An 11,636-nucleotide genomic window follows, 5' to 3' on the forward strand; every position below is an offset into this window, starting at 1 on the left:
TCCCCTGTCTCACAAGTTTTGACACTGACTTCTTGAAGTTCTTTTTAGGATTTTTATCTCTGAACCTAAAAAACATTTTTTTTCCTTCTTAAGGAACAACCTATATATTTTTTTGTCTCTAAAAGTATGTCACAAGAGTCTGTGACTTTAAGGTTTATTCTTGATTTGTGTGTACATGTGTGAGTCTGTAGATAGGCATGTACACATAGTGCAGGTGCCCACAGAGGTACTGGATTCCCCTAGAACTGGAGTTACATGCTGTACGCTGGGAACCAAACTTACATGCTCTTAATCACCGAGCCATCTCTCCAGCCCCCGGGTCTGTAGTCTTCTATGCTAGGAAAACATGTATTTATTTATTGTTTATTTGTTTGTCTGAGATGGGGTCTCTCATGTAGCCCAGCCTGGCCCTGACCTTTTTGCATAGCTGGAATTGGCTTTGAACTCTTGGTCCTCCTGCCTCCATATCCCAAGTTCTGGGATTCCAGGCATGTACCGTATGTGACTTGAGCCCTTTTAGTCTTAGGAGGTGGGCACTCGGAAGAATTGATGTTTGTCTCAGGAGCTTCCTGGTTTCCGGGCTCCTCGCACTGCCCAGTTTCCCTGCGTCATTCTTCAGGAGGAACTTCTCTTTAAATGCGTGTTGCTAAGGGAGTTGAACTATCATGGGACTAAGGTGTCATCCGGGAGCACAAGAGGGACACCGCCTAGGTTGTCTGAGCCCTTTGTTCCATCTCCATCAGGATGTAGTACCTGGCCAGGCAGTACTCCTGGTGTGCTTCTGCACAGAACTCGGTTGTGTGAGTGGTTGAATTTAGAAAGGGGCAGGATGCAGCTCTCTCTTTCAACTTTATTTTTACAATTTAAAAATGTGTGTGTGTGTGTGTGTGTGTGTGTGTGTGTGTGAGAGAGAGAGAGAGAGAGAGAGAGAGAGAGAGAGAATGTACACATGCAAGTGTCTGCCATGTATGTGGGTGCCCATGGAAGCCCAAAGTATCAGATTCCCTAGAGCTGGAATTACAGGAGACTGTGAGCCACCAGACTAGAATCCTCTGGAAAGGCAAGGCTCCAGCCTCCTCCCTCCCTTAATTGTTTGCGACAGCATCTGGCCTCACTGTATATCCCTGGCTAATCTGAAACTGGCTATTAGACCAGGCTAGCTTGGAACCCGTAGAGATCTGTCTGCCTCCCCCTCTCCAGTGCTGGGATTAAAGATGTACACCGCCATGCATAATATCTGTATTATTGTTATTGTGTGTGTGAAGGAATGCCATATGTGTACATGCCTGTCGAGGTCAGAAGCAAGTTTTATACCCACTAGAGCTGGAATTATAGGCAATTGTGAGCTGCCTGACCTGGGTGCTTAGAACTGAACTCCTGTCCTCTGAAAGAGCAGCAAGTGTTCTTAACTGCTGAGCCGTCTCTCCAGCTCCAAGGAAACATTCGCTTAATTGGTGATTTCCATGAACTCTAGGCACCCTGGTCTGTAAAAGTTTTTATTGTGTGATAAAGGGATATGATTCTGAAGTTTCTTGAAGTATTAATGATAGAATATGTGTGGGTTTATTAACTGCTTCTATGTAACAGCCCCTCTTTATCACAAATTCAGATGCCATTTAGTTGTGTAAAATTGGTAAAAGTAACTTATTTCTGGTTTTTACTAATATAATTTTCAGAATCTTGAACATATGTATTTGTTTTGTGTTGTTTACATGTGTTGGCATATGGTGTATGCATATGTACATGTTTGTGTGTGTGTGCATGTGTGCATTTGGGTGTATGTGTCTATGACACGAGCTTTTGTGTGGAGGACACAGACTGATGTCTTTCTCAATTGCTCTCCCCTTTATTTCTTGAGACAAGGCCTCACTGAACCTGGAGTGTACCGATTCAGCTCTGCAGGCTGGCCAGCGAGTGCCGGGAAAGTCTGTCTGTCCCGTCATGCACCACTGTGCCTAGCTTACAATGTGGCCTTGGGGGCCTGAACTCGTTCTTGTGCACAGCCATCTCTTTACTGATGGAGCCGACTCACCAGACTCTTCCTGCTCTATGTTTTGAGACAGGGTCTTCCTACAGAACCCATCAACCTGGAGCTCACTATGCAGGTCAAACTGGCCTTGAACTTGCAGTAATCAGTAATCCTCTTGCTAGTCTAGGCTGGGAGGCATGCTGCACCATAATTAGATGAGCATGTGGTTTTTTATAGATGTGTTGATTGAAGGTATTTTTAGTCAAAAATACTTTGAATATTATAAGGATGTGTTTTCCCTCCCCTCGAATATCATGTAGTGTTTTGGAAACATTAAGTATCCTAGTGATTTTAAAAACATGGTCATTATTGAACCCACTTCATGGTTTGGTACACTGAGTCACCAAACATGTATAATGTCCAATATGTAGCTGTATGGGTAAATCAATACAATAGGATAAATTCAACATATTTCAAATTAAGATCATTACCTTTAGTAGGCAGAATCTCCTGAGTTACATAAAAATGGCTGGAGATGGAGAGGTAATCTGACCCCGCAACTGAAGGCCTTGCCATCAAGCCTGCCCATCTGAGTTCAGTCCCCCAGACCCAGCTGGTGGGAGGAGAGGAGCCACTCTACATATGCATCATGACACACATGTGTCATGTGAATAGATACATGTAATAAGCCTTTTTCACTGAACTAGGTAGTGCGTAGGGAAGGCTGGCCACAGAAGAACGTGAAGCTGGAGGAGGTTTTCCTATTGGTCGTCACTTTGTTTCTCACTCTCCCCTTGTTTTTCAACCTCTTCCAGGTAAAGAAGTCATTTAAGTAAATGTGCATCCCTTGTTTTTTGCTTCAACTTGACCAAGTAGGTAAGAGTCTTTTTTTTCTTCTTATAATTGTAATTCTGGCTGTATGTTTTATGTAGTGTTCTGCCTGCTTGTGGGTCTGTCTGTTTTGTCTGTTTTGTACCGTTTCCTGTTGAGTGAGGTTTGCTGGCTGACGAATTCTCTGTGTGACTGTTAAGAAGGCACCCATAGGGATTCGCTTCACCCTTAACTTCTCCCTGGTTTATGGCCGTGGTGTACCGGGCGTTTCCTGTGGTCAAAGTCACTGCCTCATAATCGCCAACCTAGTTTCTGGTACGGTATTTGCTGGCTTCTGGTGACCTGGTTTACAAATCTGTCTCCTCCTAGCAAGTTCTGAAAAATATGGGAATCAAACACGAACTGAGAGGGACTTAGTGGTCATATCAGGGACATGGAAAGCAGTGAAGCCAAGTTCCATGGAAGGAGCCATGCGGATCCATTGCATGAGTCTACACTCTCAGAGCAGAACGGTTGGTGGTGGAAAATGGAAGGAAGCTTCTCGACCCATGGAGCTCATGGCTTTGTTGGTGGGTCAAGATAGCTCAAGGACTCAAAGCCAACGTTAGGAAGGCAGTGGAGTGCCCAGTGCTCAGAAAATACCAGCCTTTGGCCTTGTAGCTTGGGGAGTGAGGCTGGGCATGTACAGTCTACCTAGACTACAAGGGGTTATCTCCTACACTGGTTGCCAGAGAAGGGTCTCAGCTAGAGAAGAAAGAGACAGCGACAGTCAGGAGAGAGGAGCTTTGGGGGTGAAGTTCATTTCTTTGGGCAGGAGGAAGTAGATGTGTGGCAGATCCTCTCCCAACATGGAGAGTCAGGTAACAGCTGCCACGTGCAGAGAGCCAGCTGGTATGCGCAGCTTTCTTCCCCTCAGTCTCCCTCGCGGTATGAACACAAGCTGCTGTGGGAACAGAGGTGTCCATGACCTTTAGTGACCCGCAAACTCAAACCTGATTGGTGCTGTCTGCCATTCTACTGCTGTGGCCTTTATTGTGTAAAAGCAATAGTGGCAAAATCGCTAGTGTCTCAGCAAGGGAAGGGCTATCTCCTGCCCTGATGGTCATGGTGCTCAGCAAGGGAAGGGCTATCTCCTGCCCTGATGGTCATGGCATTCAGCAAGGGAAGGGCTATCTCATGCACTGGTTGCCATGGTGTTCTCCACCAACATAGTATAAGGAGGTGTCGTCATGAAATGATAAAAATTACCGTTGGGGCTGGAGAGCTGGCTCAATGGTTAAGAGCATTGGCTGCTCTTGCAGGGGACCCAGGTTCCATTCCAGGCACCCGTGTGATGGCCCACAACATTAACACAATCCTCTGTGCCAGAGATGACGTGTGCCCTCCTCTAGGTCTCTAAAATGCCATTGGTGACGTAGGCGGTGAGTTCACCTTCTTATGACGAGGAAATGGAGGGTAGAAAGGCATTCCCGGGCAGGGTGGCCGGCTCTCTGGTGAGCACACTGGTAGTTCCTGCTTGCTTCCTTAGCTTCCTTTGACGGCTTCTTCAGAACCCTGCCGGTGCACCCCACTTATCTTAGGCATGGTGCTTGCGGTATTGACGCCACGATAGGTGTTCCTGGAAGTCATGATGGCTTTTGCAACTGGACGTTGTGTAATGGACCATCATGCCAGCAACATCTTAGCCATGCCTGTGGATGCGCTGTCTCTCAGCTGACTTGCCGATGCTCCTAGGAGGCCCTGTGGCTGCTGGGGGATAGCTTTCTAGTCTTTGGCCTGAAGACCAAGCAGAGCATCAGTTAGCACCAGTGACTGTGAACTTCCTGTTGTTGTGCATTGGCTGCCCTCTTATAGCAGTCGGCGTGGAAAACCGGTTTCAATTTTGAGAGTACTTGTGTGAGAGTTTGCCCACAGTATCTGTCCAGACACTACAAGTGCCCAGCAGGGGCTCCGGTGTTCATGTCCTCAGTTCCCGCTTCAATGTTTCCAGCAGCGGGGAGAGCCCAGTGTTAGGGTTTTCTTTTCATCTTTTCATTTCTTTTCATCATTCTCACTGATCTCCACCACAGCCATGTCTGTTGGACTGCGCCCTGTCTCACACAGGGGCAAGTAGATGCCAGTGGCTGAGGAACCTGTTCGCCGCTGCTGTCAAGCCCGGACCTGTCCGCTGTCCCTGTTGTCTCCATAGGGATTGCTTTTCTTAAGCAAATAAAGCTCCTCACCAGCACAGACACCCCAGCCAGCTCTGGTTTCCCCACTAGGTTGTTTGTTCCTTCAGCAGGTGTGTTTTGGGCATCTGTTTGGTGCTGGCAGGAGAGAGAAGGTGAATGGGGCACACGTCATTCGTAAGGTGGTCCTACTCTTGAGTACCTGCCACCCTAGGCTATCTGTAAGGCCGCGGGATCACAGACGAGCGTGAGGAGATGGCGGATAGGTGTTTTCTCAGGAAAAGGTAAGGGGCTAGCAATCGATGATGACAAGCAGAAACAAGTTGCAAAATATGGCATCTCCATTGAGTTGGGGGGGGGCGGAGGAGGAAGAAGGGAGGCTCTGCCCTACAGGAAGTGAGGATCGTGTCTGTTTATAATTTTGTATCTGTGTGTGTGAGTACAGACGCGTGCACGCACAGCGCCTGTGTGGTCAGAGGACATCTTTTCAGAGCGCTCCTCACCTTGACCTCGCTGAGGTGCTGTTCCCTTGTTGTTTTCGCTCTGGTGAAGCTGCTCCAGACTCGCTGGCTTGAGAGCTTCCGGCGGGTTCTCCTGTCTCTGCCTCCATTCCTTTTTAGGAGTGCAGGAATAGCAGATGCGTGGCACCACATCTGGCTTTTTTGTGGGCTTTGGGAATTACATTCAGGCCAGACTTACGAAGAACTTTACCCACTGAGCCAGCTCTTCAGTGCTCTGTGTATTTTTTTTCTTAATGAAATTTAAGATAGTCATTAAATATTTAGGATTTATTTGTAAAAATATTAAAATAGAGATGGGCTTGGGCGATGACTTAGTAGCAAGGAAACTTGTGACGTGTGAGGCAGGTTCTGTGAGGGGATAAGGCGAAAGACGTCCTCTGGTCTCTGCGCACGCGCGGGAACACGCACTTACGCAGGCACGCAGGCACGCGTCAGAGAACAGTTCTGTGGAGTCAGTTTTCTGCTTTGGTCTTCACTTGGGTTCCTCAGGTAGAGCTCAGGTCATCAGACCTACACAGCAAGTGCTGTTACACACTGAGCCATCTTGCCAGTCCCCTTTAATTTTTAAAAAATAATTTTTATTATTATTTGTATGCGTATGGATGTTTTGCCTGTAAGTATGTCTGTACTCCGTGCGCATGCCCACAGAGATCAGAAGAAGGTGTTGGGTTCCCTGCAGCTAGTGTCACAGACAGCTGTGAGCTAACATGGGAGCACTGGGAATCAAACCTGTGGCCTCTGGAAGAGCAACCAGTGCTCTTAACCTTGAATCATCTCTCCAGCACCCTGGTGCCCCTTTTAAATTTAAAATCTTCTCTGAGTGTGTGTGTGTGTGTGTATGTGTGTGTGTGTGTGTGCACGCGCATACCTGCTCCTCTGGGTGTGCACCATGTGTCATGCATGCAGGTGCCTGTCTGGGTAAGAAGGTTGTCAGCTCTTGTGGAGCTGGAGTTCTAGCAAGGCAAAAGTTGCAAAAGTTCCAGTTGCAAGCCAAACAAGATGGGTGCTCAGAACTAAACTTGGGTCCTCTGCAGGAGCAGCAAGTGTTCTTAGCCACGGAGACGGAGACACAGACCCAGGCCCGCCTAGAGCGCTCAGTCCTGCCTCACCTTCCCAAGTGCGGAAGTTAAAGATGTGACCAGCAAATGACAGCAGTAGAGAAGGTGTCCTGACAGGAGCAGGAGGCCAGCTGGTCACATTGCATCCACAGCTAGATCCAGAGGTAGAGTAGGGCTGTAAACCTCAGGGCTCACCCCTAGCAATACGCTTCCTCCATTGAGATGCTACTTCCTAACACCGTAGTTAACTGAGAGTGCTTCACATTCAAACCACTTGAAGTAATTAACCATATATTGTATTGGAATATTAAATATGTACTAATATTACACATACACTTATTGTATATATATTAATATACTATATAATTGTTATATTAATATATAATATTCAAATATAAACATTGTCTATATATAAACAATATCTAGTAATATATAATTATATATATATATTGACACTGATATAGATCACACCTAGGGCCTTGGGCATTCAAGGTAAACACTTTTCTATTGAGCTACTAAACAAATTGTAATAATTTTATGTAGTGGTACATCTCTACATGTGTTTGGCCATGTGATTTAGATTAAAAATGTTTATTACTAAAAAAATGAGAGCCAGCATGCCTAGTTTATGTCGTTTTCTTTTTCATGTGACAAAATAACAGGTAAGAATTAGTTTTATTTTATGTAGACTTTTGCTGTATTAAGAATTATTTCCTCCAGGCAGTGGTGGCATGCGCCTTTAATCCCAGTGCTTGGGAGGCAGAGGCAGGTGGATCTCTGTGAGCTTGAGATGAGCCTGGTCTGCAGAGAGAGTTCCAGGACAGACAGGGTTGTTACACAAGAGAAACCCTGAAACAGATTACCAGGATGACTTTCTGTATCTGAGTCTGAACATTTCTGAGGCTTTGGAACCTTTGAGGCTTTGGAACCTTTGAACTGTTGGTCCATAATAACCCCATTTTATCAATGACTTTGTGTTTAGTGATTAGTAGGAAATAATAACAGGCTCCTAAGTGTTATTGCTGTCCACTCGAGAGGTGAAAGGTTATGTTTCTAGGATTGTTGACAAGCTACAGTGTTTTCCCGTGTGCTGATGCAGGTACAGTGTTTCGCCGTGTCCTAAGGCCTGGTCAGAATGGTGTCCTGTTCTGCTTCGCTGTCTCTTGTTACTCTTGTCCCTCGTGGAGCACTAGTCCTAGAGAGAACCCTTAAACAGTGATGGCCACGAGCCCTGCTGTAAACCTGCAAGTTACTCATAGTTCAGTGAGGCCGAGGTTGCTGTCAGCAATAAGGAAAGGCTCAAGAAGTCAAATAAGTCGCTCAAGGAGTCAAATAAGTCACTCAAGGTTATGTACCCAGCAAAACAGCTGGAACTTACATTGAGGAATATGTTTGCAGAGTCCAGGATCCCCGTGAGTGCTGATAGGTCCTGGCCCCACCAGCTCCTCCCCATACATTCCACACAACTGCATTGGTATTGTCCATAGAAATAATTGCTGCACTTGTTGGGGCCCTGGTTTGTGCTCTGTTTATTTTTGTTTATTTCTTTATTTTTTTAATATTTATTTATTTATTATGTATACAATATTCTGTCCGTGTGTATGCTTGCAGGCCAGAAGAGGGCACCAGATCTCATTACAGATGGTTGTGAGCCACCATGTGGTTGCTGGGAATTGAACTCAGGACCTTTTGAAGAGCAGGCAATGCTCTTAACCTCTGAGTCATCTCTCCAGCCCTATTCTTTATTTTTGAGACAGTGTTTTACATTGTAGCTGTGGCTGGCCTGGAGCTCCTTTTGTGGCCCAGGCTGGCCTGGAGCTCTGTTTTGTAGCCCAGGCTGGACTAGACAGTATTCTCCTGCCCCTGCTTCTCCAATGTGTGGTGTACTCTTACATAAATTGATAAAGAGGGGTAGATATCAGTGATTGCATAATTCCCATGTAGGAATTTAAACATATCTGCCTCTTCTGGGCACATTTCTGTTTTCTAAAAAGTACAAGGAGTGGGGCTGAAAACAGCCCTTGTGTTTCTCACAATGATTGCTCTAAATCTAAAGTAGGAAATAGGAAATCTGTCTTTGTATCAAACACATCTGCGACCCAGTGCTGAAATGGACCAGTGTGACCCATCTCCGTTCTGTGCCGAAAGGGACCAGTGTGACCCATCTCCGTCCTTTTGCTTGTTTTATTTTCGTGTGGTGCTGGGGGCCAAACCCAGGAACTTGTACACGGCAGGCAAGTGCTTTACTGCAGAGGGACATCCTCAGCCACCCACCCACTGTGGCTAAATTGTTAGATCCAAATTAAGGGAATACTGTGTATATGTGGTAATTAATTAATGCCCCTTCTCCAGCTGCTTAGTTGTGAATTGGACAGATTCAGACTAAGGTTTTCCTAATATAAACTTTATTTAATCAATATCCTCATCAGTTGGTCTTGCTAGTAAATAATGCAGGCCTTCTCTTAGATGTAGGTGATGGGAGTCCTGCTCTGTTTGTGGTCATTAGTCACGGTCACCACAGTCGAGGGCTCCTGAGCTTCCGTTTCCTTGTTTGTGGCTTGGAGACAGAGTGAGGGTGCACATAAAACACCTCCACAGTGCCTGACACACAATCACAGCAATAGCTGCTAGCTCAGGTGACCCATAAAATGATTCATAGAAGTTTAATAGCTTGGGAAGTTTTCTACATCATAATACTTCACAAGAAAGCAAAAATTTTAAAATAAATTTTTGTGAAATATTACACTCACTTTAGAAAGCAAAGGAGGGCTGGAGAGATGGCTCAGTGGTTAAAAGCACTTGTTCTTGCAGAGGACCCAGGTTCTGTTGCCAGCAGTCACATAGTGGCTTGTAACTCCAGTTCCAGAGGATCAGGTGCTCTCTTCTGACTCTCATGGGCACCATGGACCCATGTGGTACATATAAATATATGTAGGCAAAGCATGCTTATACATAAAATAAAATAAATAAATCTATTTTTTTAAAGGATAGAAAGGTAGTTGAAAATACTGGTGTTTGTGCTCCTGACCTTCAGTGTGTTGGGCATTATGGAATATAGGTGAATAAGACCCAGTTTCTCTTTAGGAGAAAGGTTTTTTAAATATTTATTTTAGTTTTTACAACTATGTGGATACACATGTATCAGTGTGGAGTGTGTAGGTGTGAATTTAGGTGACTAGTGGAGGCCAGGGGCGTCGGGTCGCCCTGGACCTCACAGGCAGTTGTGAACCACCTAGTGTGGTGCTGGGAGACGGATCCAATTCCTCTGCAGGAGCACCTAGCCGTCTCTCCATCCATGGGAAAGAATTTTAATAGAAGACAGAATTACAGTCTGGGGTGGAAGAAATGGAGGAAATCCAGGGTGTTGCTCAGATTTCTGTCAAGAAGTGTGGGCTGTGGTGCCATTCTCTCAGAGGGGAGATGGCGAGACTTCTAAGGGACAGAGTGGTTTTTGTCTTGGCCATGCTGTGGGTGTCCAAGGTAGCTATATAGGGAGCAAGTGCACCTGTCTGGGTGAGCTGGGGGTGCAGGCTTGAAAAGGCTTAATCTATAGATAAGGTTCAAACTTTGGGATGGATGAATTAGAACTCTATGAAAGTCTGTGTGATGAAACCAGAGCCTGGGTCTTCACTGCATCCAGACAGTGAGGAGAACCTTCCTTTTAAGATCCTCTATAATGGCTGGATGGTGGTGGTGCACACCTTTAATCCCAGCACTAGGGAGATAAAGGCAGGCAGATCTCTGTGAGTTCAAGGCCAGTCTGGTCTACAAGAGCTAGTTCTAGGACAGTCCAAAGCTACAGAGAAACCCTGTCTTGAAAGAAAAAAAAACCCAACCAACAAACCAAACAAACAGAAAGATTCCCTATAATGTAGTACATTTGGTCTGGTTATGATTCAGCTTGGCCACAAATGTTCTCACACCCCAGACAGAAATGGCTTAACGTAGTAGAAGCCTCGATTTCTTTCCTAACTAATAGTGTTAGTCTAGACTAACACTGGAAACCCAGCTTCCCATAGCCCTCAACATTTGTCTTCCAACTTGCTCTTTAAAGTGGGAGCAGGGTTGAAAGAGAACATGCCCCTTCAGTGTAAGACTGTTTTCTCGAAATTACACATAACCATTTGCCTAGACTCACCGGCCAAAATGTAGTCACTTAGCCATGTACATGCCGAAGGGAAACTGAGAAACAAAATCTTTATTTTAGGCTGCTGTGTGTCCTGGTGTCCAGTGAGTGATGCTGATAACATCTTGTATCTACCTGGGGAAGGGCTCAGACTGGCTCATCTGGAAAACCAACACAACACTTTCCATATTAGGTCATATATATGTCTCCAATTTAAGTTGCAAGTGTAAGCCAGGTGCAGAGGCTAGGGACAAAGATCACTTGTGCTTCAGTGTGAGACTAACTTAGCCAACACAGTGAGCCTCCTGTCTCAGAAACGGGAGCCAGAAGCCAAACAGTTTACAAGAGCCATAAACGTAGGTGCTTTATAGTGTCGCTGTATGTGCCTGTGCCTTGTCCTTTTGGAAAGACCAGTGCCTGCACGCTGAACTGGAAGCCCAGCACAGGTCTTTGCTCTGAAAAAGACGAAATCCGCTAATGATTAACTTTGAGCCCTGTCCAGAATAGCAGCAGGTAGCCCAGGGTCCCTATCTACTACACTGATTCAGAGCTCCTAAGAGTTTAAATGATTACATAAACACTTTCAGTCTATAGATAGGAGGATTATAAAATATGAGGTGGGCCATCTGAGGTTCTTCTCTGTGGTGAGTGGGAAGGCTGATCTTCTGTTTTGGCTAGCTGCTGTGGAGTCATATCCACGCCCAGCAGGACCTCTCCCACTGAGCTACCCACAGCCTGAAAAGGAAAACCGTTCTGTCCTGGCCATAGGTCAGCCTCATTTGAAACCAGGGCCTGGAGGTCTGTCCAGCCTTCATGCTGCATGTGACCCAATATTAAACCGTATATCCTTGAAACCATATGAGAATACCCCCCCCCATTTTTTTAACATAACTTGATTGCCTGGTTCTTGAGCATGAACTTTGTAGATCACATCACATTGTAGTGTTAAAAGGTTGGAGTAGC

At 45.7% G+C, this 11,636-nt stretch overlaps 1 protein-coding gene across 1 annotated transcript in view; it reads left to right on the top strand.

The window, feature by feature from the left end:
- Positions 1 to 2,796: 2,796 nt before the first annotated feature.
- Positions 2,797 to 11,636, top strand: part of Txnrd1 (thioredoxin reductase 1) — a 60,060-nt gene continuing 51,220 nt past the window's right edge. Inside the window, exon 1 of the mRNA XM_048418130.3 lies at positions 2,797 to 2,845. The gene's annotated coding sequence lies outside the window, so the exon portion shown is untranslated. The remainder of the gene's footprint in view (positions 2,846 to 11,636) is intronic.

Source organism: Myodes glareolus, chromosome 26, assembly GCF_982192425.1.
Source record: "Myodes glareolus chromosome 26, mMyoGla1.1, whole genome shotgun sequence".
Taxonomy (NCBI): Eukaryota; Metazoa; Chordata; class Mammalia; order Rodentia; family Cricetidae; genus Myodes; species Myodes glareolus.